We start from the raw sequence: 11242 nt of genomic DNA on the forward strand, positions 1-11242 counted from the left end.
GGGATCTCCCAGCCGGGACTTGGGGTGTGTGAGTGTCTGAAGTTCTCGCCCGCCTGCCGAGTCCCTTTGGTGATGGGGCGAGGACCACTGTAACAGGGCGCGGGGTGGGAGGAAGATGGAGGAAGCGCTGGGCTTGAGGACAAATGGGAGAAGGGGGGCGCTGCTGGTGTGAGGCGGTGGGTGTCAGCCTTCACCCTTTAGGAAGAGCGAGGGCTGGGGGGCGGGCGGGGGAATGACAGGCAGTCTGGCTGAAGTTGCTGTCATATGGGAAAGCAAAATCAGTGTTCCAGAGTAATAGGAGAGTGACTTCAGGGCCACAGATGCTAAAGATCAGGGGGAACCAAAAAAATATGCATTAGCTTTATGGATTGAAATCATTTCTCCGGCAGCATAAATATGGAAAGGTGGGTGACAAGCAGGTGGAAGGAACCTCTTTTCTTATTAAAGAAATGGAAACTGGAGTAAAGACCCATGGCCGGCGAAGACGGAGTCCCTTGGTTACTATGACACGTATTGCAATTCTAGGGTTAGGGAATCCTAAGGCAGCTGTGAATCCTGTTATACTCGACCTATTGAACTCCTCACAGGTATCTGAGGTTATATTTCCATGTAAACCAACCCGAGATCTGACCTCAACTATCACGAATAACAGCAATAATAAGAACACAGGGAAATATGAAGAGTTGCAAATGAACAAGCCCATCCCATTAAAATAAAAAAAAAAAGAGTGTCTTGCTAAGATCACTTCCTGGTAAAACCAAACAAGAGACCATTGCTAGGAGAATAAATTTCAGTTATTTACCTTGGAGGTGAAAGCGGCCTCTACTTCCTCATTCTTCTGTTTTGTCCCCTTGGGAACCCCGCCGCAGTCCAAATGGTCAAAGTTGCTTTTGCTTTGGCACTTGGATAACTATGCTTATCCCATTCCTCCCTGCACAGCATCATCTGCCCAGCCACCCTCACCTACTAGTTGAAATTTGTCTATTGAAATTCTTTTAATCATTCTCATCTTAGCTCAGATGCTTAAAAATTCCTCTCTAAATACCTCCTAGGTTTCCCTAACCAGAATGAGTCACTCAAGCACTTCGTGATTTGGGTCTATAGTCAGCCCTTAGAGCATTTGTTTTATGCTTAATATTTACCTGACTGACTCCTGTGCTCTGTGCAAAGCTCCTTCAACTTCCAAGCAGCCACCCATCCCCTCTGTAAGCGCTGTATCTGTGTTTGAAATGAGTTGAACCTTTAACAGTGGGCTTCACGTGGAACATGGTCTCCTCCACTGATATTCATTGTGAAGCATGAGTCTTCCTCTGAACTCCAGAAACAGAACTTCCTGAGAAAGTCTGGATCGTCCCCCTATGTGGTCCACAATTTAGGAAGATGACTCGTGGCTTCCAACCTCGGTTATGGGAGAGCATAGAGTTGGGGGAACGAGGAGCCCAACTGCAGAGATTCCTGTAGTTTTCTGCAAAGAGGTGCTTTGTAAAGTGCCTAGGAATTAGTGCTATACACAGAGTGAATAAGTACGCAGACTTTTTCAGAACAAAATGTGTGGATGGCGTTCTTTTATCCTGTGGATCCCAAGTTTCCCATGACACTGAGGCAAGGTGAATCATGGAGGTTATTATGAACACTAACATCTGGCAGGCGAATATTTTAACTTCCATCTGATCTTTTCTTCAGATTTATTAACATCAATATGACCATTTTCACTTTACAGATGAATGGATTCAGGTACAGATATTGTGGCCTTTTGGGCTTGCCCCTTGCATGGGTGTTGAAGCTGTGGGATGCAGCTAACGTCCGGCATCTTCAGGTGAGCTTTGGCTAATTCACTTTAAGCAGCATCGTCTCCCAGTTATAAGTGCGTTGAAATAAAACAGGAGCTACAGTGGACCAATGCTAATCGCTGGCAGAAAGGGTGAGTGGCAGATGGCACTATGAAAAATGAAGCGAGGTCCTGGCCAGGCAGCTCAGTAGGTTGGAGCGTCGTCCCTGTATACCGAGGTTTGATCCTGGGCCACAAGAAGTAACCAATGAATGCATGAATAGGTGGAACAACAAATTCATATTTCTCCCTCTTCCTCTCTTTAAAATCAACAAATAAAAATTAAAAAAAGAAAAATGAAGAGAATCTTGTTTTCTGGGAACTAAAAATGGATAGGCCCAATTATTTATTTCTCCTTCAACATGTGAAGATGTTACAAAGTTAGTTATAAATAATGCATCTAACTGTAGAAGGGATGAGCTATATGTTATGTGATTGTACATTAAAAACCTTTATGAGCGTGGCAAGAGACACGTACACCAACAGCTGCTAAATTCAGAATCCTGGAGCAGTATCTTATTTTATGTAAAAGAAGAACAGTGCTCTGGGGATTTTCTGCTATATACAAAGATATTAAATCTACATGAGATTTTACTCGTGATTTCAAAGCACTTATGAAAATCTGTTTTTTTTATTTGAATATCTTTCAACCAAACTACCAGCCACACCACTTAAAACAGAGATGACGTTTTCTAGACTAGATTTCCCAAGGCAGGGCCTGCCTCCCTTTCTTCCTCCCCCTCCTTCTTCTTTTTCATTCTTTAACAGCTAGGCCAGAGCCTTGCACTTTGTGTTGAGTGCATGTTGAATATTGAACATGGAGTATCACCCTTATTTTATGGCAGAAGAGGAACAAAGTCATAAACCTCTGAAGAGCAGAATCAGGAGCTCATTCTCTCCCAGCCGTGCTCAGAAACTTGTTACTGTAGGATCAGTGATTGGAGCTGTGTCTTGGGGTGACTTCAAGTGCCACCTAAGACTAGAAAGTCAGCCAACATGATAAGGAGAATCTCTGCAAGAATTGTATGTCTTAAGATCAGTAACTTCAAGTTCTGAGCCTCAGAGCCTAAGGTATATACTCCATTGTCTTATAGAGGGATAAAGTGCAAGCAATTAAAACAAACCAAGATATTACATGACATCCCTTGACTGAAATCTTTTGTCGATGACCTGTTGTATTGATTATCTCTTAATAATTGGGGCAAAGATGTCCAAGAACTAACTGCAGTTCATTCAGCAACTGAGCACATGCAGATCTCTAGCCCACGGGCTTACAGAGAACGTGGGTGATTTCATTATTCCTCCCTTCACCCCGGCCCTTCCTTCGTATGGTTTTGGCTGAGAGCTCAGATGCAGATTTCCTGAACCAGTTACAAGGCAAGATGTGTATTATAGTGATCCACGAGCTCTGCTAGAACCAGTGTTTGCCCCAGCATTTGGGGAGAGAGCAGCTGTGATGGTACAGAAACAGACACCAAACTTAAGCTGCAAATTTTTTTTGCACAATTGACCAGCAGTCATAGGCCACACCGATAAGAAAGCCAAAACCACAGATTTAAAGCGGGCAGTAGAATGTGGAAATACTCTTTCTGCAATTGCTTTGAATCCACAACATCTCAGAGTGACAGGGATTTTGCCCGCAGAGCTGCCAATGAAGATGTGGCTGGGAGTCTTCCTTTAGTTCAGTGGTTCTCAACCTTCTGGCCCTTTAAATACAGTTCCTCATGTTGTGACCCAACCATAAAATTATTTTCGTTGCTACTTCATAACTGTAATATTGCTACTGTTATGAATCATAATGTAAATACCTGATATGCAGGATGGTCTTAGGCGACCCCTGTGAAAGGGTCGTTTGACCGCCAAAGGGGTCACGACCCACAGGTTGAGTACCGCTGCTTTAGTTGGTTTATCCAGCTCTACAGGAGCCTCTGACAGTAACTGGATTTTTAAAACGTTTAAAATACCAAAGCCAAGTTCTGAGAACAGAAGTTTCCCCAGAAGTTCACTACTAGTAAAACCTTGTATTTTTAAGTGGGAAGCATTATTGCTACCACATCTGCTTATATACAGTTTTGCTCTTACCCTGAAGGACAATTTTAGACAAAGTGAAACTGACAAGGGGAGTAGAGATGGGGCTCTTTCTCTGTCCTCTATACCAGTTTCTCAACCCCAAACCCCAGGGACATTTGGCTCCTCAGAAAACATTTGACAGTGGGGAATGTGTTGATTGTCTCAGCTAGGGCATGGGGGACTGAGGGCATGTGGTGGGCAGGGCCAAGGATTCCATTAAACATCCTCCAGCCCCATCCCCACCCCCAAGCAAAGAATTATTCAGCCCAGGATGTCAATACTGCTGAGTTGGAAAAAAACCCTGCCTTAGCCCACCGATTCTAACAATCCATGATATGCAAATTGTTGGTAATTGTTTGAATCAAGTCCCGAGGGCTTTCCGTCACCATTTTGTGGTTAGTCCCAGAGCTGCTCTTACTCATGTATTAACACGTGGCTTTCTGTTGTTTATCAGATACTGGGTCCATACTCTTTGCTTGGTCAAAGACACTCCTAACACCAGCTATTTCGCCTCATCTAAGAGCCTGGGCTAGGCGACCAGGCACAACGGGCAATAAATCAATTACTACAGAACAGTTTGGGAAGACATGACTTTAAGGTGATCAGGAATGCCCTTCTGATGTTAAAAAAAAAAAAAAGCAAACCCCTTCACACACAGGCACACCTCCACCGCCTCTATTGTCAGAATTCTTTCCTGTAGGACAATGTTTTCAAATTAAAATCCTCGGACCCTCAGTATAAAAAAGCTCAGAGTTTTTGCTAAAAATGCCAATTTCTCAAATGGGTGAATACTCTGGGTGTGTATAACCCAGGAATCTGCATCTTTCCAGTGCTCCTCAGATGCATGCCACATTGGACAGTCACTGTTCTAAGACGAGGACTCTCATCCTTTTCCTCTTCCCTGCACACCTGGGGGGATGTGTCTGCGGAACTCCTTGGCCATGTGGCAGAAACATCCTCTGGCTAGCAGGAGCCCAGGGACCATCGAGGGAAAGGAGTTGATGTTCCAGAATAATCCAGAGACATGTAGGGAAGGACTCTGCAGCTAGCTTCATTATTTCCCATGCTGACTGTTTGCTCACACATGAGAGAGTGAGATAAATAGGATTTATAAAATAGAGGAGAGAAAATTTGATACAGTCTGGGCACAGTGGAACTTGTATCTCACATTTCTGGGGCAAATTGATTAAGTGGACGGTAGCAGAGGAGTTTGTCCTGGGTCCCTAAGGGGCCAACACACAGTTCGTTAGGAATTCCCCAGAAAACAGTGAGAGTTTAGCTGTGGAGCAGAGGTGACAGGTTGTCTTTGTACAATGTCAGTCAATAACCTGTCATTGGTGCTGCCACTTAAATGAGATCAAGCCCACACCCCATTCTTCCGTAGCCACCCTCACTGGAAAGCCTTTGGGAAGTTAGGTTCCTCCCTCCCTCCATCCCAGCCCAGGAGACTTCTCCCCCTGCTTCCGAGCATTGATTTCAAGCTTCTCTTGCTCTGAGGATCAGCTTTACCAGCTCAGTCCTGGGGATATGACTGAACTTGGCACCCTCAGCACAGGTTTATGTTGCCTTGACACTACCATCAGGCAGAAAGCAAGTATTCTTTTTGGATTCCAAATTCAAAGTCTCAGGAAAGAAAGGATGATTGCACAGCATGGTCAAGGTTCCATCATGACTCACACAGGGATGGAAAAGTAGTTCAAGGTCAAATAGTTCAAACGTTGCTACAGGGGCTAACATTAGTGGGTTTGGAGTATCAATCATCATAAGAGAACCGAACTGACTAGTACCTAAAATGTATCTACCATGAAATGATACACCAAAGGGCTGGGCTCCTTTGAGAGGCGTGTAGTAAGCACTGCATTGGATGGTGGGTCCTTGAGGTGGTGGAGGTTAAGAGACAGGGAGAGGGAAGGAGGGAGGTTGGCACACATCATTCAAAAATACCCAGCATTGCATGCTGACTCCTCTTCCTTATCAGTCTTTGGAAATTATTCCTATGATAGAAATTACTAAATTTGCCTAATTATAAGAATCACCTAGAAGGGCTTGTTAAAAGTATACAATGTGAGACTGGAGACCCTACCTTAGATTTACAGAGGTAGAATAGGAATGGGGATACAAAGAATTCATATTTTTAAATGTCATTTTGATTATGCAAAATTGGACAATTGCCTTTAGAGAGATGACCTATTTAACATATTACCAGCTGCTTACAATAGAACATAAATTAGTTTTCTAGAAAGCGAGTTTGATAGGGAGAGAGAGAGGCGAGGAAAAAAGGTATGCTTGAGTGGAGTTATAGAGCTGTGCTATCCAGTATGGTAGCCACATGTGGCTAGTGAGAATTAAAATTCAGTTCCCTAATTGCACTATCCACATTCCCGGTGTTCAGTAGCTACGAGTGATAGCTATAATATTGAGCAGCACACATAGGGAGTACCCCCCCAATGTTGCAAAAAGTTCTATTGGGCAACATTGTAGAAGCAGCTAGCCAAGAACAGAGAAAGATGCTACAATAGTCATTTCTGGGGTCCCTGGTCACAGGCCTATGCAGAGTAGGTAGGTGACCATGGTGTTGATGATGAAGTTGATGTACTAATGCGAATGATAGTAGCTGACACTTATTGAGCATTATTAGGTGCAAAAGCTTTCTGGTGTACCCCTCCGAACAACCTACACTCTAGCCATGGTACCACACTGTCTCACTAGGTGCCGGATGTGGGTGAAGCCAGCCAGTTGACTGTTGTCATGTGGAATATAGGGTCCCGGGCAGCCAGAGAGTCTGATTTTTTCCAAGGAAAGACAGAATTCTGGAATGTGTGTGTGTGTGTGTGTGTGTGTGTGTGTGTGTGTGTGAAATAACCTGATTTTTACAAACGGCTTAATCTTTCTTAAAACACTGTGAAGTCCAAATAAAATATGTCTGTGAGATGGGTTTAGCTCATAAATGGCAAGGTTTTCACTTTTGATTTAGAAGCTCAAAATTAATTTCCTGATTTTACCTTAGCCCAACCCCGCCCCAGGAATTCAACTTCCATTTTAATGCTGGAGAGAAAAGTACCATTCTTTCTTATCTTAAGTTATCTACTACTATAACCCCTCTCAGACTGGAACAGTCAAAGGCTGATGATGTATTCAAACAATCATATTTATATCTACAGAAATGTATTACACTTTATTTCCTTCATGTTTTCAATAAATATTCATTAAACGTTCAGTAGCACACTGTGCAGGGCAGTGTGGGAAACCTCTATGGGGAAAAATATTCCTAGTCAAATGGAGCTTATAATGCTCTGGACAGAAAAGGCATAATAAAAAGACAGAATAAGTATGATTTATTAATTCATTTGTTTTCTGTATTTTAATCATTACTTTATGAGATTTAAATGTCTTTGGAGGATCTTCCATATTTTGCTGCCCGTTCTTTTCAAAAGCACATTTAAATGGAAGAGGGTGAGAGACTGGTAATGACTCAGGAATGGGAAAGTGGGTAAGAATCTTGACGTTGTAAGAAATCTCCAGGATGTGTGGGTTTCTGCAGAGCTGCGCCCCCTCTGTTGCAATATCCGGAGCGAGCCAGGCACGGAGCGAGCTGGCTGACTTCTGCGGAAAGAATCCTGGAACTTGTCTTGCTGACCTGTTTCTAGACTTTCCAGCACAGCCAGCCAGAGACTTCCTATAGACACGGAGGGAATTCAAAAGCAACAGACGTGGCCCTTCAGCTGTTTGTCTGGGGACCCTTGGGGATGAGACGGAGCTGTTTTCCCTGCAGCTGGACGCCAAGCAGACCAGTGAGAAGGTCCAGGGCGGAAGAACAGGTTGTGCTGTCGGCATACACTGCATCCTGGGCCAGAGCTTTTTAGTAGAGGATTCAGTCAAACCCAAAATACAAGATGGAAATCCTCTCTCGTTGGTCATCTTTTTAAACATAATACAGAGAGAAGAAGTGGACAGAACCATGTTTCCTAAAAAGTCCTTGATGATAAGGATCACCAAGGACACTTAATTCCTCCACTGGAAATGCAGATTAAGGGGCTGAGGTGAAATCAGGAATTTGGTATTCTTGGTAGTCACCAGGGACTTTTAGGGAAAAAAAAAACAGAGAAGGAGAAAGAGTGGTTCTCTCCTGGTAATGGTATGACTCGCCTAGTGCTCATGGTTACCCGCCTAGATGGTAGGTATAGATGGTCCCGAGTTTGAGTCCGAGCTCTGAGGCTATGTTGTAAATTGCTGTGAGACACTGGGCCAGTTACATAGCTTTTCTACATATAGATGCCCTCATCTGTGAAAAATGGGGTTGCAGCATTACTAGCTGCACAGGGAAGTTGAGGAGTTCAAATGACAAGAGGCAAGGAAAGCTCTCAGTGCTGAACTTGGGGGATTCTCAAGCAAACCTCTTTATAGTTAAAAAGCAATTTTATGCACTTTGTCTTCTTTCATTCTTTTAGCAATCATGTGAACAATGTATGATAAAGTCAATGTCATATACTAAATCACCGAGGAAGAGAAAATGTCATATCTGAGGTGTCCAGCAACTTGCTTTCTAAAATGGTCTAATTTTAAAGACAGAATATTTTAAGCCAACATCTCATCCATTTCTCTAATTTTACAGATGAAGAATCTGAGGCCCAGTGAAGGAAACAAATATTTTCAAGGTGAGAGACAGACCAACAGCTGGGACCAGAGCCCAGGTTTTTGTAGACAGATCTGCAGTCTTACCATTGCATTGTTGAGGATGTCAAATTCAATGATAGATATTTTAAATTTGTTAACATTGATATTTAAAAAATCACTTCCTAAATAACTAGTCTGTGTGCATCTTAAAATAAAGCAGTTTACACTTTATACACAGTTTAATTTTGCACCAAAATTCTTTCAGAAACCTTTAAAAAACAGGTTTCTGTGTCCACCAGAGGTTCTTTTTTAATCTTGATAAGGCATAATAACTTGCATATCAAGTTTACCAATAAAATTTTGAGAACTGGCTAATTGAACTTTTAAGTCTTTGAGACTAGATATTGTATATTTTTTTTCTTGTATTCAGAACAATTCCAGCCAGAATTTTAGGTACAGTTTTTACTCAGTGAACTCTTTTGGAATTGAACTATGGTGGAATCAGACTATGGTAAAATGTTTTGATTTTATAAAAATCTGTGAAGCACATGTATGGATGAGTCATTTCCAAAGATATCATTTACAAAATTTGAACTGAATTAGAAGCACAATTCTCTGGCCAGATATATGTGTCTGTCTGGAGAATATATATATATTTTAGAGGCCCAGTGCATGAATTGGTGCACAGGTAGGATCTGTCCAGCCCTGCCCTAATCAGGGCAGATCCGGGCTGGGCCTGTCAGAAGGAGGTTGGCCAGCAGACCCTTCCCCCGAATGGGGTGTAGGAGGCTGATGGGGGTCAGCAGCTGGGGGAGGGGCCGTGGGAAGTTGGCCAGCCAGCCCCACCCCCAATTGGTGTGTGTGTGTGTGGGGGGGCAATCAGGGGCAGAGCTGGCTGCAAGAGGTTGGCCAGCCATCTCCACAACTTATTAGGGTAGGCGGGTGATCTGGGGTGGGGCCGGCCGTGGGGAAGGGCTGCTGGCCAATCAGGGTGGTGGGGGCCCATTGGGGGTGGGGCAGGCCAGGGGGAGGGGCTGCAGGAGGTTGGCTGGCCAGCCCTGCCCCCAATCAGTCCAGTTCTCTGGCCGCTGTGGGCGTCATAGTGATTAGTCGTTCCGGTATTCCAGTAGCTGGCTTTTTATATAGAGAGATGATTTGAAGATATAGGATTTTATGCATTTCTTAAATTCATGGGAAAACTGTTCTCCAGGAATATGATGCTGCTCTGAACCTGTGTTGTACAGTACGGGAGTCATCAGCACATGTGACTATTGAGCTCCTGCAACATGGCTGGTCTGACTGAGATGTACTGGAAGGGTAAAATACACACTGAAGTCTGAAGACTTAGTTAAAAAAAAAAAGAAAGACAGGAAAGTATCTCATTAGTAATTGTTTATATTGATTACCTGTTGCAATGATGCTCTTTTGGCTATATTGGATTCAATAAAATATATTATTTAAATGAATGTCACCTATGTCTTTTTTTACTTTTTAATGTGACAATTAGAAAATTTAACATTTCCTATGTGGCTTGCATTATATTTCTATATGATAGCACTGCTCTAGATAAGGATGAGCTGTGTCATGAATCTGTAAAGGCAATGAGAGAAGTGAGTATTCATTTTGTAGGATTGGGCCTCTGTGGAGACAGAAGCTGACACTGCTGGGAGGAATGAAACTGATCACTGACTGCATTCTTAATTAATCTTGGAATTCGAAAGCTACTTAATCCACAATGAGCCCACTGACTAAATTTTTGGCAGAAAAATACTGCCATTTCATTTACAGAATAAAATATTGAGTCATCAAAGAGACCATTAGTTTGGGGGTGCAGAGGAACAGGGAGAGAAGAAATAATCAAGAAAGCAAAACATCAATAGAACTTAACCATTAAATATCTTTTATAAAATTTGCCTAGTTTGGTACCATTTAATAGCAAATACAGCTAAGTAACTTAATATATATGTTAAGTATATATATTATTACTTACTGGCAAGATGAAACCTATATTTCTATTTGTTTCTCCAGTCAGTGACACACTGAGGCAATTTTGTGGTTTACCATAAACTAGGCTTTGGTTCCTATAGCACAATTTTGGGAAGTTTACTTTTCTTTGATAAGAATTTCCCTCTCATTGATACTTGAATAAATAGAAGCATTTCTACTGCTATATTTCTTTGACCCTTCTTGTCAGGGCTAGTACTATACTCTGCATATAGATTGAGTCTACACTGATACTGATATTTTCTGATCAAAATAAATTCAATAAGCAAATCTTTCATATGGTCAGTAACTTATGGAGAGTTTTTAAAACTTACCCTTACCGTGTATTATAAAAAATACAATTTAGACCCTGGCCTGTGTGGCACAGTTGCTTGAGCACCTAAAGGTCTCCGGTTTGATTCCTGGTCGGGGCACATACCCAGGTTGTAGTTTGTTCCCTGGTTGGGGCACATGTGGGTGGCAATCCACTGATATTTCTCTCTCACATGGATGTTTCTCTCTCTCTCCCTCCCTCTCTCGCCCTCTCCCTTCCTCTCTCTCCAAAGAACACAAAACAAAACAAAAATTTAGGAGCAGCCAAATGGAAGATATGTATAGGGGAAGGTGCAGTGGGAGAGGGATCAATGGAACTTTCATGCCCTTTCTGGATACACTACCCTCCCAAGCACTTTGATGTGTTTGCCAATCCACTTTATATTATTACTTTTAAATTCTGTTCAAAATAAT

General features: G+C 42.6%; 1 long non-coding RNA gene across 1 annotated transcript; it reads left to right on the forward strand.

The window, feature by feature from the left end:
• Positions 1-8547, forward strand: LOC106725299. The gene is made up of 3 exons (XR_001361165.1): positions 1-28; positions 1721-1816; positions 8511-8547. It is a non-coding gene; the product is annotated as an uncharacterized LOC106725299 (long non-coding RNA).
• The last annotated feature ends 2695 nt before the right edge of the window (positions 8548-11242 follow it).

Source organism: Myotis brandtii, unplaced genomic scaffold (assembly GCF_000412655.1).
Source record: "Myotis brandtii unplaced genomic scaffold, ASM41265v1 scaffold154, whole genome shotgun sequence".
NCBI classification, from domain to species: Eukaryota; Metazoa; Chordata; class Mammalia; order Chiroptera; family Vespertilionidae; genus Myotis; species Myotis brandtii.